Source organism: Eriocheir sinensis, chromosome 14, assembly GCF_024679095.1.
Source record: "Eriocheir sinensis breed Jianghai 21 chromosome 14, ASM2467909v1, whole genome shotgun sequence".
Lineage (NCBI taxonomy): Eukaryota > Metazoa > Arthropoda > Malacostraca > Decapoda > Varunidae > Eriocheir > Eriocheir sinensis.
Window position 1 is genome coordinate 5,141,549 of NC_066522.1, and position 27,325 is coordinate 5,168,873.

Consider the following 27,325-nt stretch of genomic DNA (forward strand, 5'->3'; position numbering starts at 1 on the left):
ATGCCTGGTAAGATAGTTGTGAGGTCGTTCGTCATCACTATCGTTTGGGTGTACTTCATTGTGCAGGCGAGTAGCAATGTACGTATGTTATAGTAGTATCAGGGATCTCCAAGATTTGGGTCTGTTCTTACAAGGGGGACGTGTGGGCAAGGTAGTCACTTAGAGTAAATATTTTTATGATCCTCTCTTGTAGTGTCTTTAGGCGTGTAAGGTGTGCAGGGTAAGTTGTGGTCCATATTGGGTTGCAGTAGTGCAAGTGAGGATAAATATCAGCCATAGACTATGTATCAGCATAACAAGAAGAGGAGGGGGATCAAGAAGTTTAGAAGAGGATTAAGAGAAAAAGGAATATGATTTAAAGGTTTAGAAAAGGATTAAGGGGTTTAGAACATAAGAGGATTAAGATGTTTACGATGAGGAAGAGGATTAAGAGGTTTAGAAGAGGATGAAGAAGAAGAGGAGGAGGATTACGAGGTTTAGAGGAGGATTAAGAGGAAAAGAAAAATGATTCAGAGGTTTAGAAAAGAATTAAGAGGAAAAGGAAGATGAGTAAGAGGTTTAGCAGATTAAAATGTTCACAAGAGTTTACGAGGAAGAGGAAGATGATTAAAAGGTTTAGAAGAGGAGGAGGATTAAGAAGTTTAGAAAAGGATTAAAAGGAAAAAGATTATTGAGAGGCTTAGAAGGTGATTAATATCTTAATTAGAGGATTCCTCTTATTAAGAATAAGAGAAAAAAGAAGTTTAAAAGGATTACGAGGAAGAGGAAGAGGATTAAGAGGAAGATGTGGAGGATTAAAGGCGGCTTTACACCTGGCAATTCGCGGCTGGCAATACAGGCGCGGCAGCATTTTTGGTCTGGGTTTGGGTGAGGGAGCTCTTCTCGCGGCAAGTTCTCTGCAGCTGAGCGTGTCCGTTTTGTATTGCCGACTGGTGGCTGGGTAATAGTTATTTTTGAATCTAAAATATGTCTTGATGCTCCCGCGGCTCCTCCCACGTGTGAAGGTACTTGCTCCCGAGAGCACCCAGCCGATTTAGCCGCTAGATCGTCACGGCTGTATTGCCGGCCAGGAATTGCCACGTGTAAAGCCGCCTTAAGGAAATTCCACTGTTAATGTGCATTATACAGCACGAAGCACCAGAAACATGTAAGAGAAGCCTCCTCTTCATAATCCTCTTCTAAACCTCTTAATCCTCTTCCTTTTCCTCTTAATCCTTTTCCTTTTCCTCTTTATCCTCTTCTAAACCTCCAAATCCTCCACCTCTTCCTAACAATCCTCTTTTAAATCTCTTAATCCTCTTAATCTTCCTCTTAATCTCCTTCGAGGAAGATGAAGAGGATTAAGAGGTTTAGAAAAGGATTAAGAGGAAGAGGAGGTTTAAGAGGTTTAGAAGAGGATTAAGAGGAAGAAGAGGAGGTTCAAGAGGTTTAGAAGAGGATTAAGAGGGAGAAGAGGAGGTTTAAGAGGTTGAGAAGAGGATTAAGAGGAGAAGGCAGAGCATTAAGAGGTTTAAAAGAGGATGGAGAGGAAAGAAAGAGGAATAAGAATTTTCGAAGCGGATTAAGATGTTTAGCAGAGGATGAAGAGGAAGAGGTGGAGGATTACGAGGTTTAGAAAAGGATTAAAAATAGGAGGCTTCCCTTACATGTTCCTGGTGCTACGTCCTTCACATTAACCGTGGAATTTCCACGGACACCGCTAGTTATTATTATTATTATTATTATTATTATTATTATTATTATTATTATTATTATTATTATTATTATTATTATTATTATTATTATTATTATTATTATTATTATTATTATTGTTGTTGTTGTTGTTGTTGTTGTTGTTTTTGTTGTTGTTGTTGTTGTTGTTAATATTATCATTATCATTACCACTAATATATACTGTTATTATTATATCATTATTATTATCATTATTATTATTATTATCATTCTTATTATTATTATCATTATTATTATTATTATTATTATCATTATTATTATTATTATTATTATTATTATTATTATTATCATTATTTACATTATCATTATTATTAATAGTAGTAGTAATAACAGTAGCATCAGTAGTAGTTGTAATAGTAGTTGCAGCAGCAGTAGTAATAACAGTAGCAGCAGTAGTAGTTGTAATAGTAGTAGTAGCAGCAGTAGTTGCAGCAGCAGTAGTAGTAGCAGTAGCAGCAGTAGTAGCTGCAGCAGCAGCAGCAGCAACAATATCATCATCATCATCATCATCATCATCATCATCATCATCATCATCTTCATCATCGACAGCAGCAGCAGCAGCAGCAGTAGTAGCAGTAGTGGTAGAACTAGTAGTAGTTGGTTCATTATTATTATTATTATTATTATTATTATTATCATTATTATTATTATTATTATTATTATTATTATTATTATTATTGCTATTATTATTATCATTGTTGTAATTATTATAATTTACTATTAACATTATTTTTATCATTATTATTTATGTGATTTTTATAATCAATTATTATCAAATATTGCTTTTACTTCAACCATTACTCTTACATCTCATCCACCTCCTCCTCCTCCTTCTCCTCCTACTACTATTACTAGTACTCCTACTACTACTACATTTTTTTTCGTTTCACGTTTCGCCTATGGCGCCAGAAAGCTTTCTTGATGGGGCCTGGTGGTTGGCCCCAGCCCGATATTGAGCAGGCAAATGTTTATAGTGGCGCTCTCTTCCTTGGCTCTTGCTTCCCCCCCGGATGTCCAGTTTAATCATCTTTAAGAGAAAATCTAGTCTGGGTTGATAGGTGGTCTTAAAGGACAGCATGTGGGTAGTCTTAGGCCACTCGATAGCGGATGTAAAACTGCCAGCTAATTTGTAGCGGAGGGCGAGACGGGAACCTGCGTCCTCCTGGGCACCGCACCAGCGCGCTGATCACTCACCAACGCCACTACTACTGCTGCTACTACTACTACCACTACAACAAATATTACTACTATTACCGCTGCCGGTGATGATGATAATGATGATGATGTCTCTCTTGAAATATTTGTTTCTTACTACAGTTTGCACGACGAGAATACATATTACTCGTATATCGCGTTGAGACTTTTTAGATAATGTTCGAAACCAAACTCTTCAATTCCGATAACGGAATAACAGCACAAACCAGCCTTGTTATCTATTCGACTGGTGGTGTTGGTTTCGGTGGTGGTGGTAGGTGTGGCGGTGGCGGTAGTGGATGTATTGTTGGTGTTGGAAATAGCGTTGGGAAGAGGAGGAGGAGGAGGAGGAATCACACTCAATATACACTGACCTTGAACTCCATCTGCCATTTCCCCGCCCAATCATACGATGTTTAAATCATCCAACAGTGCATCAGCGTACTCATCATAGTCAAATACTCATCCGCTCTTTGTATCATCTTCAAACTTATTTACACCACTTTCCTGCATCCAAATTATTGATGTAAATGATAAACTGCAGCGGACCTAAAAAAAATATCGATCCCGAACTAAACTAATTCTCGCTGACAAAGAAGTTTTCGCGATCAAATGTGCGCTTCCAAAACTGGAAAGTGAAACGCGAGCGAGCTATGAGGAAATAGTAAAGCGTGGAGGGGCACTAAACTGAAAATATATGGGGAGAGAGAGAGAGAGAGAGAGAGAGAGAGAGAGAGAGAGAGAGATCTTGTTTTTGTCTCATGTTGTGTTTGTCTGTCTGTCTTTCTGTTTCTTTCTTTATTTTTACATCTTACATAGTGCAATTTAACACAAATATGTCCGCTCTCCGACATATTTGTATTAAATTGCACTATGTAAGATGTAAAAATAAAGAAAGAAAAGAAAAGACAGACAAACAAACACGAGACAAAAACAAATTGCTGCAAAAACACAAACAAACAAACAAACAAAAAAGATTACCAACCTACACACACAAAAAGGAAATGAGAAAGCGAGAAAAAGGTACGCGAAAAAACAACTCAACAAAGTCAGCTACAAAACAAAAGCTAGAGAACGAAAGAGAATAACAGAGCAAGGCAGCGACGCGGGTGAAAGCCAGAGAGAGAATGTCATCTCTTCGTCTAGGTTTTGAGTGTTCTCAAAATTTTGAACATTGTTTTGTTGTTCCGGCGATAGTGATAAAGAGAAACATAGAAGAGAAACAGAGAGGAAGGTGCATAAAACAGGAGGATAATAATGATGAAAAAGGAAAAGAGCGGCATTTCAAAACTTTAGGTGGATGAAAAAGAAGTACACAATGTTACGAGAAATAGAGAGGAACATGGAATAACAAGTGAAAAGCGAGTAGAACCGAGGAAACATGAGACTAGGTAGAGGGAAATGAGGAGGAGGAGGAGGAGGAGGAGGAGGAGACGGAACGAATGGAATAGAAGGAAAGAACATGAAGCAGCACAAGAGATGCTAACACGTCGGCTTAACATAAGGTTACACAAGCTGTGGGAGCCTCGCTACTACTGCAGATATGTACTAATTGATGGGGAGCATACACCCGGGGGCGCGTCGCTTCACTCACTCGCAGCCCATGTATACTCCGGGCGGCCCTCCCGAGCAACCTCCTACGCAATTGCCTATCCATCTCAAGTCCTTCCCAGCAGGATCGGTCGAACTGATCGACTGACGTGGGCGTCACCTTGGTCTCCTCCACGCAGAGTTGTCTCGTACAGAAACAACCCCGTGAGTTGGATCGATCTCCGGGAGGCGTGCCACGTGTCCATGTAGCCGGAGTTGGTGTACACGAATTAAGCTGGTAACAGACCTTGATTCACTTTCACGGAGTTCGACATGGTCATTCCAGTGATGTCCCACAATCCTGTAAAGACACTTGGTACCAAGGGTATCGACACGCCTCTCCAAGTCACTGTTCAGTGTCCAGGTCTCACAACCATACAGTAAGAACTCAACAAGACAAATTTCTCCTCCTACTCCTCCTCCTCCTCCCTTTCCGTGGGAGTACTTTGCTTTTCACACCTTTCTTTCATGTCGTCTCCACCTGCCCTCCCACACACCTCCAGTAGCACAGTTCTCCTTTCCTTCCACAATGGTAGAACATAAGTATCATCTCTCTTCCCCTCCCTCCCTGTTCCCTTCCACGGCGAAACTGCCTCTAAACACCTTATTGTGGGTACTTCTTTTTCCTCGTACTCCTCCTCCTCCTCCTCCTCCTCCTCCTCTTGCCTCCTCTTTCTCCTCCTCCTCATCATCATCTTCATCATTCCTCCTCCTCCTCCTCCTCCTCCTCCTCCTCAACATTATCATCATCATCATCATCATCATTATCGTCATCATCATTCCTCCTCCTCCTCCTCCTCCTCCTCCTCCTCCTCCTCCTCCTCCTCCTCCTCATCATCATCATCATCATCATCATCATTATCATCAACTTCCTCTTTCTACTTTTCTTCCTGATAATCCTCCTCCTCTTGCCCTTTCCCCTCCTCTTGTCATTCCTCAAAATCCCACAATAACACAAAGAGCGAGTGGGACTTATGACGTTGGAGGTCAAGATTGTCCTCAGTCACGACTTCATATAATATACATGACAATACAAAAGGAGGTGTTTCAGGCAATATAAAAATACAAGTCTCTCTCTCTCTCTCTCTCTCTCTCTCTCTCTCTCTCTAGTAGTAGGTAATGGTGACAGTGACGGGACCAAAATAATTCGCAAGCATAATCAAGAATTTGCAGCCAAAAAAAAATGACGTCGAAAAATTTTGTACGTCGAATTTCCCGGCCGGCCGTGCGGCCAGTCAGCCGGACGGCCAGCCAGCCGCGCGGGCAGCCAGCCGCCGAGGGGACCTCCCCACTACCCAACCGGGGAGTGGTCACAAACCTACCCAAAAGTGACCATTCCCCCCCCACCCACCCACCCACCCACCCCACCCCCAACACCCACCACCTTCCACGCCATCGTGTCTCCCCGGAGGCCTGAGCGTCACCCTCCTGCCGGGGATTGGTTAGGGGCGTCCTTTCGCGCCGTGCCGGGGCGTCGCCCTCCTGCCGGGGATCGGTTAGCGCGAGCGGTGACGTGTTCGGGGGATCGGTTAGGGGCGTCCTTTCGCGCCCTCCTGCCGGGGATCGGTTAGCGCGAGCGGTGCCTTGTTCAGGGGATCGGTTAGGGCGTCCTTTCGCACTGTGCCGGGGCGTCACCCTCCTGCCGGGGATCGGTCCTTTCGCACCGTGCCGGGCGTCGCCCTCCTGCCGGGGATCGGTCCTTTCGCGCCGTGCGGGGATCGGTCCTTTCACCGTGCCGGGCGTCGCCCTCCTGCCGGGGGATCGGTCCTTTCGCTCCGTGCCGGGGCGTCCTGTCGCCCCAGTGCCGGGGGAGCGGCTAGGGGCGTCCTTTCGCACCGTTGAGGGGCGTCACCCTCCTGCCGGGGGATCGGTCCTTTCGCACTGTGCCGGGGCGTCACCCTCCTGCCGGGGATCGGTTAGCGCGAGCGGTGACTTGTTGGGCGGAGGCCTGTGGCTACCTTTCCCTCCCTCCCTCTCCCGCTATTGATTTTTTCCAGTTTGCCAGCATGTGTGCGTGTCCCCTCTATGCCCTACCCCTCGCGAGCGGTGACTTGATGGTCAGTCTGAGGTACCCTCCTCTCCCTCTACCCGCTATTGATTTTTCAGTTTGCCAGCATATGCGTGTGTGTGTGTGCGTGTGTTACTGTTGATTTTCATATTGACTGGAGTTATATCGATTGTCTTTTCAGTGAGGGGTAGGAACGGGAAAAGTAGATTTTATACATTTTTATTGAAATATAGTGGAAAAAAATGGTATGACAAGTTATTATATTACCTTAATCTAGTCTATTTTATTTGTTCTTTCTTAATCCAGGCTAATTTGTTCTTTCTTAATCCAGACTAAATACATGCTAAGCCTAAAAACTAAAACACACAATCGCCATAAAAAAAAAAGACATATTACAAACTCACACCGTACAGGCTCAAAGAAATACAATGGAAACCCACCCATCCTACCCTTTTTTTTTCCTTCCCCCAAAATAAATCCTAATTGAAAGAGACATATTACAAACTTATGTCGTACATGCCCAAAGACAGCCCATAAAAGGATGACAACACGAGTACATATACAAATGAAGAAAAAAAATACACAACACAAGCACATATATATATAAAAAATAATACACACAGAGCGAGTACATATATAAAAAAAGATTGTTAAGCACTAAATATAGGACTCTCACAGATTCGGCCACCATATGCATCTCTAACTTCCAAGACATTAGTGAATTTTATTCGCTTCCACTCATAAAATCCATAATGGATTTTAGTAACTTCCCCACCACCCACCCCGCCTATGACACTTCCAAGAAAGGTCAAGCGGGGTATGTCAGAATCAGACGTGGGCGCGGCCCATATAAAGGAAGTGCTTTGCCTGAAACCTAAGATGTACTCTATCAAATTGCATGATCCCTCAAGCGGCGAGGATGCAGAAATAAAAAAAGTTAAAGGGGTACCTCACTATAGTTTGAGAAACTATAATCATGAAAAATACAGACAGGTACTGCAAGGGGCGGGGGTGGACAAGGCACGCCTCTATTGCATCCGCACCCTGAAAGGTCAGGTATGCACTACCTCCATTGAGAAGGCGACTTTAAGCGCATTAGACAACAAAAAGAGTGCATCTGCTCTCTGATGACAGCATGCCGGGTAATCCTTCTCGTGTTTTTACGAGAGATTATGGCCACCCTGATTTACCTGAGAATCTGCGTCAAATGCGGAGGACATCTCAAACTGCTTCTACTAGTTGAGCCACTGCTGCCACTACTGCTAGTACTACTACTACTACTAGTAGTACTACTCATAATGTTGTCGGGGATACTTTAAGTGAAAGTGGTGATGAGGGTGTGTATAGTCATGGAACTAGACCAGTGGCGTGTAATCTATGGAGAAAAAGATATAGGAAATACAACGTAGAGAACGTTAATCGATCAAACAAAAGAAAGAGGAGAGAAACCAATGTCTTCCCATCGCGCCAGCTACCAGCAGCGTCAACATCATCTCCACGGTCGCCTTTATCCTCACCTCCCCACCCCGAGAATGGCATGGAGATTCCCTCCCCACCGGGCTGGGTTTCAGACAAAGGAGCCCACGCGAGTGGCTGTAACGGCGACAGAGCTCGCGCTAAAAGCAATCATTGATCTGTTACTTAAGCTAAAGCCTAAACCATAACAAGCTCAGTCTTTATCGCAAACATGACAAGCGCGGACGAACATATAATATACCTTAGTAGCCTAGGATGCCGCGATCTTTATCCGACAACGTGCCAGGTTCATTTAAAATGAAATCATACCGTTAAATTTACACCCCGACCGAGATTATCAGGTTGCCTTACACGGTATTTTTATTCCTAGAGAAGTATACACCCTCCATCGAGAAGACAAAGAAGCCATAGTGGAAGTTTACACAGAAACGCTCAATGACACCTCAGGAAAACAGTTGCGGTACTCGCTGTCTCCTCGAAAAATATAACGAGCAAGCAAATAAGCGCAATTGTGGCTGACCTTAATACATACTGGCAAGCTATATTAACTGGATTGTTTGGTTTTACAAATTACAATGATTAATTTGATGGAGAAGGCGGAATATTGAGTTGGACCAAAATTTTGTATGCTACCACAAACGCTCTATAGATGGCTGCGGTAATCTAAATTATTGCAAAATAAGTTTATTATTTAAGCCCAGATTGGCGGCTATTCTTGGATTTATTCCTAATCATTACTATGATATATTCGTCACGGATGAGGAGTCACATTACTCGCTTCGCCAGGTAAATGCCGATTTCCGCCAGACCCCACGCCGACGTGGACTATCTCCACCTCTATTGCGACATAATCCAGCCCACGCGATTTGCTAGCCAAACTGTGAACATTTTAGCCACTCTCCCTTACGGTGGGAGTAACAATTATTACTCAGTGCAAAGACCTCTGTATAAAAAGTTGGCGAAGAACGCTATAGATTCAGTGGCGGTAGTGGTGACGGATCAGTATGGACGAAAAATATACTTTGAAGAAAACCGCTCGGCCACGATCGTCTTGCACATTACACCCACCCACCCTCTCTTTTAAAATCAGTGGGCCAGCAAAAAAACGCTCACTCATGGCGAGACTTTTGCCATGGAAGAGTGTTATGGGGAAGACCTTATCGATTTATTTCCCCGCGAGCGAGGAGGGAGGATATTTGTGGCCGGTGCGTCAGGATCTGGGAAGACACAGCTAGTGACGCGACTTGTGCGGAAATATTGTGACAAATTCTATCGAGTTCTTATTTGCGGTGCAACACATCATCCCATTCAAGACTTGCCAGAGCTGCAAAATAAAGTAATACTTAGTAAGGACATTATAGACCCAGAACAGGAAATTGATCTCTGTCAGAAAAATAAATCTATGTTAGTAGTATATGACGATAACTTTTACGCGCTGCCAATGATGAAAGCGTCGCCAACGTTTTATTAAAGGCAGACATCTTGGCCTTAGCTCCATACTCATTTCTCAGAACTTATTTATGCAGGGAAAGTATGCGAAGCATATCCCTCAATTGCACTCATTTCGTTTTGCTTAAAAGAGGTCTTGGTCAAATTGAACTTCTAGGTCGTCAATTGTATGGTCGTGACAGAGCCCAGTCATTTCTCAGGATCTACAAGAGAGCTGTTGCGGGAAAACCATACGGCTATCTGCTGGCTGACGTCTGCATAACTACCCCCGAGGTCCTATCACTGAGATCAAATATAGCGAACGACGGCTCCTGTGAGGTTGTGTACTCGTGGAGAGAGTGAGCGATATGCTAGCCCCATCAAGACACGTCTTTTAAAGTCACTTTATGAAGACCCTCAAGTACCTGGAGGCTTAAGTGGAGTGAGGCCTTTATTTTTAGCAGCGAGAGCCATTGAACCCGACGTTTCTATGCGCGATGTTGAACAGTTTATGGAAGGTTGCAGAACACACACATTACATAAGATACAACCCCATAAGTTTAAGCGACGCGCTATTCTCAGTCCCAAACCGCGAGTTATCATAGCAGCAGATCTCGCGGACATGAAAGAATTGTCCCGCTTTAATGGAGGTCATAATTACATCTTAGTCTGCGTTGATGCATTTTCCAGGTACGCCAAAGCCCTACCTCTTAAACGTAAAGATGCAAAATCGATGGTAATGGCAATGAAGACATTGCTAGAGGAAGACGCTGCTTTCAGTGGGGTCTCTAGGCTCTGTGTTGACCGAGGCAAAGAGTTCTATAATCGTCCACTTCAAACCTATTTGCAAAGTAAAGACATAAAAATGTACAGCGTTTACTCCCAAGAGATAAAAAGCAGCCTTGCTGAGCGATTTATCAGAACTCTGAAAGGTCGAATATATAGGTATATGACAGCTCACAATAAACTCGAGTATATTTCCATCTTGCAGAAGGTACTCGAGAGCTATAACCGCACGCCTCACGCACGTCTAGGAAAACCCCCAGCCGAAGTACATGCCATGAAGGACCCGCGAGGAATCATTCGTCAGTTTAAGAAAATGCATAATTATAAAACAGAGAAAAGCGTCAAGGTAAAGCCAGTCGTGCTGAACATCGGGGACTACGTTCGACTCGTGGGCGCGGATAAAGCTTCTAAATTTAACCGAGGCTTTCATCCAAACCACAGAAGAAATATTTAAAATTGCAAGCGTGGATTATCGACAGTCCCCATTGGGTTATACCTTGCAAGATTTATCCAATCAACCCATCCAAGGCTTGTTTTACAAAGAGGAGCTTATCAAAGTTCAGCTACCGGACGTTGTCCCGTCAGCATAAAAAATCGAGTGGTGAACGGTCGCAAACAATTTTTTGTATCTTGGTTGGGTTATGATCCGAGTCAAGACTGTTGGATAGACGCTCAAGATATTTCCTAATGACCTCGAATTCACCAACAAGAAGAAAAAAAAAAGCACCTCCCCTCGCCTTTGTTCACAAGGATCTTGTTTTGTTGTTGGCTAAACTCTCCCCCGACAAGCGGAAAAAAGTAATTGCAGTGTTGAACAAGAAACATATAGATTGCTTGTCAGAAGTGTTTCTAAATTTCCTAAAAACTAATCTTACGCGAAATACAAAGATTGTGAAATCCCTGAACAAATATAAAAAACACATAAGGAAACTCGCCAACAAGGGGGTAAGTACACTAAAAAAAAAAAATACTGCGAACACAGCGGGGCGGTGCTATACTCTCTGTGCTGTTACCTCTGGCAGCTAGTGTCATAACTGGTCTTTTAACAAAATGAAGGAATATTGTCTCATCCCGAAATCAACAGCAGAACAATTTTTACTCAAGTCGTCTACAGGGAGCCGTAACATAAAACGAAACAGAAAGACGGACGAGGAAAAAAGAAAAGAGAGTGCGGAAACCGTTGTCGGGTTCGACGGTCAAGGCGTCAACTGCATTAAAAATATAAAGAGACGCGCGCTGCAAGATGTATTAACCCCAAACAACCACCCGCCATCTATAGCGGCCATAGGTCCTCGCACGACGTTCCCACCAATACTATCGATTCGAAACCCGCCATAGATAACAGGATTGATGTTAGAATGAACGCAGCTCAAAGGGATTATGCCAAAGCTTTCTTAGCTCTCATGAAACATACTCCAGGAATTACATGGGATACAAACGGAAATCTTTTGAGCCCCATTAATAATTTTAACGTCATTGATATATTGCAAACCTTAAGTGACGTCAACAGCAAATTAGGCTTCAATGATGATGATATACCATTTATTAAAATGCTTTTCCACAACACAAACTTAGATCCCTCATTTATACGCAATAATAAGGCAAGGAAGCAACTGTTTGGAGGAGGAGGTGGGGAAGGAGAAGTGCCCCAATTCGGGCAAAGCCACGCCCCACGCCTTCTTTCTCCGCCCCGCGCGGATGCCGGGTATGACGTGGGAGAATTATCGCGTATAAAAAGGATTTTGTTTTGGGTGGGATATACACTTGTGTGACCTCGCGGGACAGGGAGACACTAAGCGTGAGTAAGAGCGAGAATTAATATATATTTTTTCTATAAACATGTCAGACTATCCCATCATTCCTGTGAAGGGGCGAATGACCGATCGCCAGTTCATTGACGACAGCGTGTGTTTAGTAGCCACCATCAACGCCAGCAGTTTTAAACTTAGCGGTATAGCCAAGGACTTGGCTGAAGTGTATGGCTATGCTAATCTCTTTGAAAATCGGAAACAACTTTATAATTTGAACAGAGTCGTTTGGAATGACAGACCGAATGTGGGGTCGCTGGTAGTGAAGGAACCACCCACGGAATCAAATTATCCCATTGTGGTGGGTATGGTGACTCAATTTTGTCAGGGTGAATCTGTAGAATATAATGACGTGTCAAGATATTTTATTGAAACCAGCAGAGATATGCATTATGTGAACGGTTTAATGTCGGACACCAAGCAAAGCAGACGCGATAATTTTAAATGTTGCCTCAATGAGCTTGGTGATTATGTAAAGCAGAAAAAAAACATTCGAAAAGTCATTTTTACTACCTGCGTAGGACGAAGGGGAAAGATGGATCATGAATGGAACGTGGCCGACTTGTAGGAGTTAAGATCTTTGGCCCACCAACTAGATTTGAATAACGTTAAGGTAATGCTCTTGGGGCAGGAAGAGGGGACGAAGAATCTCCCCGCGAAAGCCTCAACTGCCGGGGATGGGCGACAGACACAAACCACTGTGTAGCTATAAAAATGACGCTTTATATTTTTTTTTTAACTAGTGGTCATGCAGTCATCGTCGCGAACAGTGTTTCTTCCGCCTACGGAGGGTGAATTTTCAAGTCTTTTGAGTAGCTTTCCACATCAGGTGGGGGGTGGTTTTGACAATATTCGAACTGTGCATTTCGCCCATCCTGCAAGACTACATCAAAGAGGTGGCGGTATTTTTAGTACGCTCGCAAACCTAGCCAAGAGTGTAATGCCCTTTCTATTCAGAACCGTTAAGCCCTCAGCGCTTAAGTTTACTCAAGATGTTATCCAGGATGTGAGCAGTGGACAAAGAAGTGTGAGAGGCGCTTTAAAGAAAAGAGGTATTGAAGCCTTAAGTGACGTAGGTGCTAGAATTATTAAAGGAGGAAAAAAAAGAAGAGTTACTTCGCGAAACAAGAAGAAGAAAAAAAAATTAATAAAAGGAAAAGTGGTTGCGAGAGAAAGAACAGCGATGTGTTTGATATAATTTAGTAATGTGGAGGTGCGGTGGACACTCATGAAAAAAAAAAAAAAGGGGTATGGTAACATTATAACCCGCGCCCGCGTGGGCTTGCCATTTTTTTTAGCGAGTGGTCTCTTATCAAGTTAACACGTCGCCCGCTCCCGCGACCAGTGTCTCCATTAGTATATAGCGGGCGACGAAAGCGACAACAGCATGGCCTCCGCCGCTCCCTCCGTTCCGATTTCTGATTATGCGCTCAGTGTGGTTGACGAATTCCCTAGAATCAACAGACAACGCCAGGTTGAGAGCTCTATTGCGTCTAAAACTCTTGTCGACATTTTACCTGTAAATTTGTCCAGCCACGCCCGGTTAAAAGATAAGTACCTAGAGTTCCGCGTGCCGGGGGTGAAGGGGTATATATCGATCTTGCTAAATTAATTCTTGAGTTGAAATTAAGTGTCACTCAAGCTGATGGACAAACAAAAGTCGAGGAGGCTGTCAATGTCGAATTCTGCAATGGCACTGCTAATACCATGTTCAAATCAATTCAGGTGTATGTAGGCGATCAAATGGTTGAAAGTAACCCATACTTTAATTACTGGTCATTCCTAAAAATGCTCACCACCTTCTCCACGTTAAAACTCAAATCATTCGGAGAAATAGGAAACCTCCTCAAAGATAACAGGTCGGTGGAGCAGGCGTAGCCGAAACCTATGACGCCGCATACTTCACTAGCCTTGGGAGCAAATACAAGAGACATTTAAAAGATATCAAAGATCACGGTCTTCATCTCACCTTCCCATTAATGTCGGACATTACTTCTTGTGATCAGTATTTATGCGACGACATCCCATTGAGAATAAGGCTTGAGTTAGCTAACGAAGCTTGGTATTTGAACACTGACGGCGATGGGAGTGCTGTGCGTGCCCATATTGATTTTGCTAAACTTTGGGTCACCAGACTCAACCCTATCCGTCAGCATTGCTTGCATTAAATAAAGAATTAGAGACAGGAAAAATAACGCGTACAATATTTAACAAGACGTTATATAAATCTCTGGTTCTCGGCAAACAGCAGACAAGTATTGTCTGTGACCAACCGTGGGGAAATGTCATTCCAGAGCGTTTATATATCGTTATGGCTGACATGAGGGCCTTTTCGGGTGTATATAATAAAATGGGCTTGTATTTCAAGAATGCTGCTGTGTCTGAACTAACAGTCTCTGTCAATGGTATGAATATGTATAAAATACGGTTTCTTTTCCCCACGAGTGTACGCGAGTCTATTATGATATTTTAGATAGTTTAGGAGTAGAAAATGACACTTTGCTTGATTACGATAGCTTTAAGAAAGGAAGGACAGTGTTTGTTTTAGTTTGTTACCGGAAGACATACGAGGCACAGTGCCTCTTGAACACAGTGGAAACTTACGCATAAGTCTTCAGCTTAAAAAGGCTTGGATGAAAATTTAGTAATTATCTGTTTTGGGGATACAAAGGAGTGTTGTCAATCAACTCGGAGAGGCACGTGTCTTGCGACACTAGAGCATAATGAATAATCAACAAATTATGAAAGCTCTACAAGGAAAACTTTATCACAATAATATATATTTCTTAGGCTGTCTTCCCGCTGACGATGTAGCGAAATTAAATCTAAGGAGTGAGTCAGACAAGCCCATTGTCTTTATTGCTAATGTGTTAGGCGCATCGCAAGCTTCGAAAATGGGTCACTGGGTGGTGTTCTATGTTAGTGATAAGTGTATATATTTCTTCGACACATACGCCCTGACCCCATCATTATATTCTAAGTACTTTCGAAGTTTCTTAAATAAGCATAAAGATTATCCTGTTTTAAACTTGCCGCAAGATTACAGTCGGACAAAACTCTGGTGTGTGTGGCGTATTGCATTCAATTCGTATACTTATGTAATAAAATAGGCTTAGAGAGGACTAGTCAGTTTCTGAAAGATAATTATGATTTAGGAAATTTTTTGAAGAATGACAGAAAGGTGTTAACATATGCTTATAGAATGTTTAAAATGCCCCCATGTATAAAAACATTTTGTCAATCTAGTCAAGGACTGACTTACAAGCATTGTATTTCTAAGATATGTGGCTAACTTATTAAATGCTACAATGTGTGTGTGTAAAAAATGTAGAGCAGTAGCATGTAGCTTATTCATTTATGGCGTGTGTGTGCAATTATATGTAGTTATTAAGAACAGGATTTTTTTTTTTTTCGTGCGATGTGACCGGGTGGGTGTGAGTTTGTTCACGCTTTCCTATGTGTAAAAAAAATGTAGAGAAGTAGTATATAGCTTATTCATTTATGGCGTGTGTGTGTAGTTATATGTAGTTATTAAGAACAGGATTCTGTTTTTTTTTTCGTGCGACGTGACCGGGTGGGTGTGAGTTTGTTCACGCTTTCCTATTGTTCGGATGAAGAATGGCTTGTGGTTTTGGGCATGTGCGCGCGTGTTTGCATACATGTGTGGGCGTGTCCCCTATAACCTGGGGTAGCCTCGGAAGAAGAAAAGGCTTGTGGTAGTGTGCGCATATGCCCCAAATAACCCCGGGTAGCTTAGTCAGTCCCCTAACGTTGCGAGAGGAGCGTCATGGAGGAAGTCTTCGCCGTCATGAACTTACAACAACAACAACAACAACAACAACAACAACAGCCCCACGCTGCCGCTGCAACTCTTCATGCTGACGATGTTGACGATCAGATAATGGGTCAAGCCGCATTAGAAGTTGAAGCCATGGATAACACATCCCAAGCTGAAGCCGTGGATAACACATCACATCCCAGAAACGGAGGTGAGATATCCGCCTCTTGTATTTTTTTTTTCTGCGCGCACAAGCGCTGGTGTGTGTGTATTTCTTATTCATTGTGTTTAAAAAAAATATATATATATATTTCTTGTCATTTCAGCGGATGTTGGTGGTGGTGAGGTGGGGGATGTTCCAGAAACTCCCAAGTCTACCGGTGAACATATCACGGGCGAGTCATTGGGCAACAACAACCGCGGCGCGTTGGGAGGTGTCGGTAAAATGGGGCGGTGTGTGCTGAGGGAAGGATGTGATACCTCCATTACCAGTGTCTCATCTGAAGAACGACCCACCGGACAGCGTAACGCATAGTAAGTATTTTTTTATTCTTACAAAAGAGAGAGAGAGAGAGAGAGAGAGAGAGAGAGAGAGAGATTGATTTTTTTTTGTCTAATAATGTTTCTCTATCTTTTCATAAGTCCACGGCAACAACAACAGACACGCTTCGGTGATGGTGTGTCTTGACTCTCCGTCGGGCGCTGAATCGCGAGAGCGGCGGCGAAGTCGTCTGCAGCAAAAAGATCATGAAATGCGTCAATCACGACTGGAAAAAAAAATGCAGCATATGGCGGAAGTGTTGCGGCCGCGCCCACTTCTGACTTGACATACCCCGCTTGACCTTTCTTGGAAGTGTCATAGGCGGGGTGGGTGGTGGGGAAGTTACTAAAATCCATTATGGATTTTATGAGTGGAAGCGAATAAAATTCACTAATGTCTTGGAAGTTAGAGATGCATATGGTGGCCGAATCTGTGAGAGTCCTATATTTAGTGCTTAACAATCTTTTTTTATATATGTACTCGCTCTGTGTGTATTATTTTTTATATATATATGTGCTTGTGTTGTGTATTTTTTTTCTTCATTTGTATATGTACTCGTGTTGTCATCCTTTTATGGGCTGTCTTTGGGCATGTACGACATAAGTTTGTAATATGTCTCTTTCAATTAGGATTTATTTTTGGGAGGGAAAAAAAGGGTAGGATGGGTGGGTTTCCATTGTATTTCTTTGAGCCTGTACGGTGAGTTTGTAATATGTCTTTTTTTTTTATGGCGATTGTGTGTTTTTGTTTTAGGCTTAGCATGTATTTAGTCTGGATTAAGAAAGAACAAATTAGCCTGGATTAAGAAAGAACAAATAAAATAGACTAGATTAAGGTAATATAATAACTTGTCATACCATTTTTTTCCACTATATTTCAATAAAATGTATAAAATCTACTTTTCCGTTCCTACCCCTCACTTAAAAGACAATAGATATAACTAAAGTCAATATGAAAATCAACAGTAACACACGCACAAAAACACACAAGCATATGCTGGCAAACTGAAAAATCAATATCGGTTAGAGGGAGATGGAGGGGTACCCTCAGACTGACCATCAAGTCACCGCTCGCGAGGGTAGGGCATAGAGGGGACACGCACACATGCTGGCAAACTGGAAAAAAATCAATAGCGGGAGAGGGTGGGGGTTAGGTAGCCACAGGCCTCCGCCCACCAAGTCACCGCTCGCGGTAACCTATCCCCGGCAGGAGGGTGCGTCCCCGGCACGGTGCGACAGCACCGATCCCCGGCAGGAGGGTGACGCCCCGGCACGGTGCGAAAGGACGCACCTAGCCGATCCCCGGCACTGGGGCGAAAGGACGCCCGGCACGGCGCGAAAGGACCGATCCCCCGGCAGGAGGGCGACGCCCCGGCACGGTCAGAAAGGACCGATCCCCCGGCAGGAGGGTGACGCCCCGGCACAGTGCGAAAGGACGCCCTAACCGATCCCTGAACAAGGCACCGCTCGCGCTCACCGATCCCCGGAAGGAGGGCGCGACTGGACGCCCGGACCAGATACCCCGACAACGTCACCGCTCGCGCTAAACGCGCCCCGGCAGGCGTGCGTCGCCCCGTCACGGCGCGCAGGGACGCCCCTAACCCCTCCCCGGCAGGAGGGTGACGCTCAGGCCTCCGGGGAGACACGATGGCGTGGAAGGTGGTGGGTGTTTGGGGTGGGGTGGGGTGGGGGGAATGGTCACTTTGGGTAGGTTGTGACCACTCCCGGTTGGGTAGTGGGGAGGTCCCCTCGGCGGCTGGCTGCCCGCGCGGCTGGCTGGCCGTCCGGCTGACTGGCTGCACGGCCGGCCGGGAAATTCGACGCAAAATTTTTCGACGTCATTTTTTTGGCTGCAAATTCTTGATTATGCTTGCGAATTATTTTGGTCCGTCTCTCTCTCTCTCTCTCTCTCTCTCTCTCTCTCTCTCTCTCTCTCTCTCTCTCTCTCTCTCTCTCTCTCTCTCTCTCTCTCTCTCTCTCTCTCTCTCTCTCTCTCTCTCTCTCACACACACACACACACACACACACACACACACACACACACACACGCACACAAGACGGAGTGAGTGACAAGACAGAGGAGCAGCGACAAGACTTCACAAGAAAATAAATTAGATCAGAGCGGCGCATTAACTTTACGGGAGAAACATGACACCTTGGGACACTTTTTTTCTCTCTCTCTCTCTCTCTCTCTCTCTCTCTCTCTCTCTCTCTCTCTCTCTCTCTCTCTCTCTCTCTCTCTCTCTCTCTCTCTCTCTTTTCTCTCTCTCTCTCTCCATGTGAGGCCAGAGCCACTACCCAATTGGCACTATATAACACTGATCAAGGAATTAAGCTTTGTACTTTTCTTCCTCCTACGGTTGTGACTGTGAGGCTGTGAGAAAAGTCTTTGGCGTCATTGATGCAAATGTTGTTTCCTTGAGTGGCTGTTTGTGGAAAGGAGCTGCAAATAGGGCAAATAGGATGAAGTCACGTCTCTGAAAGCTTGTCTCCCTCTACTTCCACTACTCTTCTATTTACTCTTCCGCTTGGCACTGCTGCACGCTAGGCGGAGCTTAGAGAAAGGTTGGTCAAGATATGCTGGTGCCACAATGCTGAAGGTATCTCTTACGGGTGAGCTCGTAGGTTACGGTTGCAGGTTACTATTACACCTAATAAATGAAGCTCGAGTGAGTGTAAAACGCTACCATCAGTATCAAACACAAAACATGCAGTGTGTGAATCAAACTTAATGCAAACATTTATAAAGGAATATGTGAAAATCCCTGTCTAGTTCCCGAATTTTGTTTCACTATACGGTAAAGATACAAAAACTTTCAGTTACATGTGTTTGTTATTGAGTGAATGTACTACTGTCAGCAAGGCCCCGCGCTGAAGCGTCGGTCCGTACACTGTTAAAGCATCGCCCATTACTGGAAGAAATACGCGCCCGGCAGCTCACCGGACCCGTGGTGGACGCAAGATGTGTTGTGGTGTATATCCTTATAAGGACATACAGAACAACGCATTCATATCACACCACACGCAATACTCGTAAACACAGCAGCAGAGGCATGACCATTACCGCAGAAAGAGGAAATATTCTCTCTCTCTCTCTCTCTCTCTCTCTCTCTCTCTCTCTCTCTCTCTCTCTCTCTCTCTCTCTCTCTCTCTCTCTCTCTCTCTCTCGTCCAACCGTCCGTCCTCGTTCCCTCACCCCCCCCCCCCCTACTACCACCACCACCACTAACATCACCCGCCACGCGGCAAAAATGTATTAAACACAAGCCGACTTTGCATTATGGCGCCGAGGCCTCCAATATCTGGCCGCGGGTCGTGTCACGGCAAGCCTTGGACGCTCAAGCGACGGCGTTCCGAGGCGGAGAAGCGATACACGCGTTTGTACGACCAGTTGTTCTGAGGAAGGAAAAGGACAGTGGTAGTGTGTCATGCTGGGTATTAAGGTGAGAAAGAAGAGGCCGAAGTAGAGAGGAAAGAGAAAACTAAACTTTAGGAAAAAGTAAAAGGCATGGGCACCAGGGTTGGGTCCAAGTACAGGCGGGTGTACTTTAGTTCAAGTACAAATACCTGGATATTTTTCAAGTACAAGTACAAATACAAGTACTGTCACTTTGCTATGTACTTAAGTCCAAGTCCAAGTACATGTCATTGTACTTAAGTACAAGTACTTTAAATGATAAAAAAAAGCTCCTGTCACAGATTCGTAAAGCACAAAAGTTAGTAGTTTTCGTATATACACATTAATGAGACATAATAATATTACACTACAATATCACAACACTCAATATACGTATTTACCCAATAGTATCATCACAAAGTTCACTAAAATCTATATACAGTATATAACTTTTGATTAAATACAATTTACTTGTTTGTACTTGAATGTACTTGGTATTTTTCAAGTACTTTGGGTCTAAGTAAAAGTACAATTACAACTGAAGTTTTAAACTCCAAGTACAAGTAAAAGTACATGGAAATCTGTACTTGAGTCCAAATAAAAGTACAAGTACATGTACTTGAACCCAACCGTGGTGGGCACCTTAAAAGAAATACAGGAGAGAGTACACGAAACCTTGATGAGATGTAGAAGTAATGACGCAATTAAGGAGGAGGAAGAAGACGAAGATAAAAAAAAAAGAGGGTGAGGAATAAATGTAAAAAACATGGAAAAATAGGCGGCGGAAACCAGTTAGCATATGACGAGGCTGTCTGCTTTAGTGTTTTGATCTATTCGTCAGGCGCTTCAATGACCTGCAGAACAGATTGAAGCACTTCATGTTCGAACAGCGGGACTGTTCAGTTAACAACAGGCCCAACAAAGTAACGGTCAATGCCATTTTTTATAGGAGTTCAACGTTTCCACATAAACAACTGTTGTAGGATGATTGTTCCACTGGCGGGTGACTCGATCAGAGAAAAAGATCCTACCGATGCATGTGCTCCATCGCCTTGTTGGATTGGTTGGCCGTTATCTGTAGTCATCGAATTTGTTTGGAATTCAAAAGATTTGGAGTAATCGACGTTTGTGATTTTGTACAGGTACCTGAAGACATTAAATTTTATCAAATACCACCGCAGTCGAAGACTTTCCAACTTCAAGGGCTTGAAACGTACGAGTCGTTCTTCATTTTTCTGTGTCCTTAACGAGTGTATCATTTGTGAAGTACGTCGCTTTACTATTTCGAGTAATGCGATGTTCTTGTAAGAAGAGGACGAGAGCTCCAGTGTCAGCTCCATATGAGGTCTTTGCAACGAGTTTTACGAAGATAAAATTGCCAGAGAGAGAGAGAGAGAGAGAGAGAGAGAGAGAGAGAGAGAGAGAGAGAGAGAGAGAGCGATAGGAGTGGAGAGAGAGAGAGAGAGAGAGAGAGAGAGAGAGAGAGAGAGAGAGAGAGAGAGAGAGAGAGAGAGAGAGAGAGAGAGAGAGAGAGAGAGAGAGAGAGAGAGAGAGAGAGAGAGAGAGAGGAAAAGGAGGAGGAAAAGGAGGAGAAAAAGGAGGAAGAAAAGGAGGAGGAAAAGAAAGACGAAAAGGAGGAGGAAAAGAAAGACGAAAAGGAAGACGAAAAGGAGGAGGAAAAGGAGGAGGAGGAGGAGGAGGAGGAGGAGGTAGAGGAGGAGGAGGAGGAGCAGTACAAAGGAAAAGCAAACAGCAACAGACCTCTTGGTCCTAACTAGGCTGTTTGTTCTTGCTACCATCTACCCTAATCTACGAGTCAGAGACACAGGACAGCAAAGATGAAGGCTCCTCCCCTCCCACCAGTCCCTCCAGTCGAAGCTGGCAAGAAAAGGAAAAACACCATGTAGTATAGAAAAACTACAATGGAATTTTATATGGATAGAAGGAAGATCATACACGACGACTAAACTAACACTACTTTCTGTTAGACCGGAGCACAATAACGGATGTTCGGGCTAGCTTCTAAATATTTGTCTAGTCGGTTTTTGAACGTGGAAATAGATTCGCTTTCGACGACGTTTTGAGGCAGACCATTCCATACAATGATGACACGGTTAAAGAAGAAGTGCTTTGATTCATTTGAGTTGAAACGCTTCCTCGTTATTTTGTATCCATTGTTTCTAGTTACGCTTTATTGAGAGACTGTAAAATAATCATGAACATTAACGTTGTCGAGTCCCTTGAACATTTTAAACACTTCGATAAAGTCACCTCTTAGCCTGCGCTTTGATAAGCTGAATAAGTTCAGTTCTGTAAGTCTCTCTTCGTACGGTTTATTTCGCAGTCTAGGGATCATTTTAGTAGCTCGACGCTGCACCCTTTCGAGTTTATTTATATCTTTTCTATAATTGGGAGACCAAAACTGAACGCAATACTCAAGATGTGGGCGAACTAACGAATTTTACAGTGTCAATACTACTTTTTTTTCTGATTTATGTTTAAATGTACGACCAATAAATCCGATCAGTTTGTTGGCAGTTTTTACTACTTCTGTGCAATGTTGACTCGGTTTAAGATCGTTCGAAATTATTACTCCAAGATCTTTTTCTTTGCTGGCTTCAGAAAGTCGCGCTCCGTTAATTTGATAATGAATACGATCGTTGTTGATTCCGATATGCATAACCTTGCACTTTTCAATGTTGAAGTTCATTTGCCATGTCCGTGCCCAACTACTTAAACGTTCGAGATCAGCTTGGAAGTGATCTTTATCTATTGTATTGTCGTAGTGACTCTGCTGGCTATTTTTGTGTCGTCCGCAAATTTCGATATTTTACACGATAGCCCCTCGTCAATGTCATTTACGTACGCTAAAAACAGAACAAGTCCCAACACCGACCCCTGTGGAACACCGCTTTTGAGGAGGAGGAGGAGGAGGAGGAGGAGGAGGAGGAGGAAGAGGAAAAGGAAAGAGAAGGGATAGCAAATGCCTACATTTCGTGAAAAGCATAGACTATCACCCTTCCTTCTTCCTTTTCACATTATCATTGCTGTTGCATTTCCTATACTGATCTCTCTCTCTCTCTCTCTCTCTCTCTCTCTCTCTCTCTCTCTCTCCAAAACCTCAATATTAACCACGTCAATATTTTCTCCATAGAAACTTGACGCAAATCAAGTTCATCGGATGGTTTCCGTTGATACAGGAGTGTACTGTTGCCTTCAACAACACAACAGTACAATTTCATGGAATTGGGGCACACGAGCTGTAAAGAGAAATGAAGCACGCCGCGACACATCACGAACACATGGCGCAACACTCGGCTGTCTCGCGGTGGCAGGAACACTAAAAGAAAACCACTCAGCGCAGAGCGATAAACTTGATTCCGTCATTGTTGAACAAATGTTGCCACGTGCAGCTGATGCCGGCGGTTTGTCATGCTGGGGAGCGGCGGTCACCGAGGGAGCCTGACGCGGCGCTTAGAACTTGTGTTGAGGCGCCTGCGTCTGGCCATCCCACCGGTGACTAAAAAGTAATAAAAAAAACAAAATCGGTCTTATTTAAGCCCAATCACCTCAAAACATTGTCTGTATTGCTGGACTCGATGGTTTTCATGTGAACGTGATGAATAAAAAAAAGTTACAACACATGCTTTGTAATTTGTCTAGCAGCTTGCCCAATCTTCTTCCGACACCGGAAGAACTTAATATGTTTGGAGCATCGGCCCAAACCCCTCCCCGCCGCACGACGCGGCCTCGAGCGAGCGTCTCCTCGCTGCAGCGTTAAAAGCATGCAAGGTTTGGCGGATACTCACAATCGCCGCCAATCCGGTAATTACATCATCGCCTCCTCGACCTGGGCTTCACCAACACTGATGTACAGCGCCGCGGTGCGCGATTTCTTTACTGACGAAGGTTTGTCGGCGGAGACCAGGGCTAAGGAGTCACGTCTGTGGTGTGTTTTGTGTGTAGCCTGCTCTCTCTCTCTCTCTCTCTCTCTCTCTCTCTCTCTCTCTCTCTCTCTCTCTCTCTCTCTCTCTCTCTCTCTCTCTCTCTCTGCAATACTACTTCTCTCCCTCTCTCAACATTTCAAGCTTCAGCGCACCTCTTCAGAACTCTCTTTTACACCGCCCCTTCCTGTCTCTCTCTACCATTACCATACCTTCGGTCTATCTCCTCCCTCCCTCTACTATTACCATACCCTCAGACTCTCCATTCCTGCCTTACTCCCATCCAGTCACTCCCTCACACCCTGCTCTTTGACCTACATTCCCCCATCATTCAAGTCTCCTCTTATTCTTACCTGGCCTCCCATTCCTCGTCCCTTGCTTTTTTTTTTACATTCATTTTTTTTTTTTTTTTAACGTCTTGGCCTATTGCGCCGGTAGGCTTCTTCCCGGTGGATCCTGATGGTCGGTCCAAGGCTTCTTCCTGGTGGGTCCTGATGGTCGGTCCAGCCCGTTCTGGTGCAGGCGAGTGTTTATAGTGGCGCCATCTTGCATTGGCTCATGCTGCCCTCCCGGAGCTCATCTTTAATCCTAGAATCTAGAGTCCGGGTTGATAGGTGGTCTTCTGGACAGCATGTGGGTAGTTTTAAGCCACTCGGCGGCAGCTGAAAAATCCCAGCTTGGTGGCACCGGTCGGGGATTGAACTCGCGTCCTCCTGAACGCGAGGCCGTCTCGCTATCTGTTCAACCACCGCCTCCCCAAATTACTCCCGACTATCACTTAACCCTCATTGTTACTTTGTTCTTCCCTGTCTACTATCCACTATCTCTCACTCTAGCTATTCTTCTTTCCTTCCCTCCCTCCCCCTTCCTTCACTCTATCCCTCGCTCCTCCCTTCCCTTCCTATCACCAGTCGTGACACTGACAGATGTCATTTTATGCTTTATTGGCTCGTCTCAGTCTTCACCTTGACGTACAGGAGCATTGATTGATACGTTCATGCGGGTACCTGTGTGTGTGTGCGTGTGTGTGTGTGTGTGTGTGTGTGTGTGTGTGTGTGTGTGTGTGTGAGTAAGGTAACAAGAGACACTAACAGGAGTGCCTCCCTTACAGGTGTGTGGGGCCAGAGCCAGGTGTTCCGCGAGGTGCCCCGCAGCGTGCGGGTGAAGGCCGGGGAGGACGTGTTGCTGCGGTGCGCCGTGGCCAACCAGCAGGGCCGCACACAGTGGACCAAGGACGGCTTTGCTCTCGGTCAGTACATGGATACACACACATCTTTCCGGCACGTCCCCTCAGTCAGTACATGGACACACCCTTTCCCTCACATTTCCTGTGGTTGCTCGCGCCTGTTTCCCTCGCACCTGTCCCTTCCATCGGCCAATGCAGACGTAACCCTTCCCTTGCCTCTACGCTGACTCCATCCCCTGCACTTGGTCATGCCAGGGACACAACCCCTCTGCCTATTTGCAGTGACGTTTCCTGACTGTCTTCTTGGCACCTGTCTCTTACTGTTCCTTGACCTGACTACTATTTGATTACTATACAGCAACGTCTGTTCATCACTTCAGTCAGTTCATGTGACCAACCCTTCCCTCACCTTTGCTATGATTGTTCGCGCCTGTTTTCCTTGCACCTGTCCCATCGTCTAATGCAGACGCGATCTTTCCCTTGCCTTGGCAACACATGTAGGTAGGAATAACCTCTCACACAATTTCTCCTTAAATGACACTCCTTTAAGCAGGTCAAGATGTGAGAGGGACTTAGGAGTCTTAGTGAGCTCCGACCTCCTAGGGCTCAATGCATGCATGTTAGTAATCGTGTAAACAGGGTACTGGGTTTCATTTCAAGGAGCGTAAGCAATAGAAGCGCTGAAGTCATCCTCAAGCTTTACTTAGCATTGGTTAGACCTCATCTCGATTATGCGGTTCAGTTTTGGTCACCTTACCATAAGATGGATATCAGAATGTTAGAACCTGTACAGGGGAGAATGACTAAAAATATTCATGGGGTGAGAAACTTCCCATATGAGGACAGACTTGAGCATTTAAATCTGCATTCTCCGGAACGGCGAAAATTACGAGACTTGACGGAAGTTTATAAATGGATGAAGGGCTTTAATAAGAGGGATGTTAATAGGGTTTTGGTTGTAAAAGAGCCGGTTAGGACACGTAACAAAGGGTTTAAGTTAGGTAAATTGAGATTCAATAAAAGCAAAGGCAAGATTGTTTCACCAATAAAGTCGTGGATGAGTGGAACAGACTTGAATTGAGAGTGACAATACTAAGATACATACAAGAAGAGGTTGGATAAACTCATGAAGTGAGGTACGGTGGGGCTAGGCTTACAATAGCTGCCTTGTATAGGCTAACGGGCCTCTTGCGGACTCCTTACTTTCTTGTGTGTTAAAAGGTCCCCATCCCTCCAACCCTTCTGCCTATTAATTTTGCAGTGACGGCTCCTGACTGTCTTCTTAACATCTGTCCCTTACTGTCCCTTGGGTTCACTACTAGAAACACCTGTTCATTCCTTCAGTCAGTACAAGCACGCAATCTTGCCCTAGCATGCACGGCACCTGAATTATTATCTACACGTGTTGCACCCTTTGCCTCTTAATACTTTATCTTGGTCACTTGTTCACCACCGTAAAGGCTTCCCAGCTTTCTAACCTCAGCCGCCTCCTCGTCGCCTCCATTTTCCTTTAAACACCACCAGGAGTTACTCATCAAAACCTTGTTATAAACAGGGAAGTCGGGCTGTCTTGGCTGTCTTACATTTGCGGGCTCCAATTTGTTTCCTCAATCACGCGCACATCCGACAGCATGTGATATTTTGTGATTCATTAATTATTTTTTGGTGAATATTCAGGATTTCACCCAACTCACTCCGGTGGTTGACATTATATTTTTCCGCTATGTCGTAACGTTCTAAGCAACACTCTGAAAACGCTTCCGTCGAAAATTGCTCGATTCTGACATCATAAGATTTTTCCTACACTTAACGCTCTCCGCCGCTGCGTTCCGCCATACTAACTGTTTTGTCGTGTTGCCGACCCCCGAACTAACTGTCGCCCGAACCACCCCCACAAGCTCAAAAGCAGGTGATAAGACTCGGAAAAAATACTAAAACCAATAATTATGGGGAGGCGATGGCCGAGTGGTCAGCGTGCGGGGATGGTGAGCCAGGGGATCTAGGTTCCAGTCCCACCGGCGCACGCTGACAATTTTTAACCATCGCCGAGAGGAGCACCGGGGGGCAGCATGGGCCGAACAAGATCCATATATCACGACGGCCACTATAAAGAGATTTCACCTGTGCCACTAACGGGCTGGGGTCGTCCAAGAGACCCCTCAAGAAAACCTACCGGCGATATAGGTAGCCCCTAAACAAAAATAAAATAATAATAATAATAATAATAATAATAATAATAATAATAATAATAATAATAATAATAATAATAATAATAAGGATACTCTGACACACTGTATACCATCCAAGTCATGCATATAACCAATTTGATAAATTACAAATGCATCTTAATATGATGCCTAACCTTTTCATAGAAAATAAAAACAGCAGACTTTAGCGATAAATGGTAACTCTGGCTCGGGAAGAAACGAAAAGAGTTCCAGAGCAACCACGCCAGGTGT

General features: G+C 44.3%; 1 protein-coding gene and 1 long non-coding RNA gene across 3 annotated transcripts in view; one reads left to right on the plus strand and one right to left on the minus strand.

The window, feature by feature from the left end:
• LOC126998352 (protein abrupt-like) overlaps nucleotides 1-27,325 on the minus strand; it is a 464,876-nt gene that overhangs the window by 376,177 nt on the left and 61,374 nt on the right. The gene's annotated exons all lie outside the window — the stretch shown is intronic.
• LOC126998356 (uncharacterized) lies at nucleotides 15,102-16,967 on the plus strand. The gene is made up of 3 exons (XR_007752789.1): nucleotides 15,102-16,010; nucleotides 16,126-16,333; nucleotides 16,442-16,967. It is a non-coding gene; the product is annotated as an uncharacterized LOC126998356 (long non-coding RNA).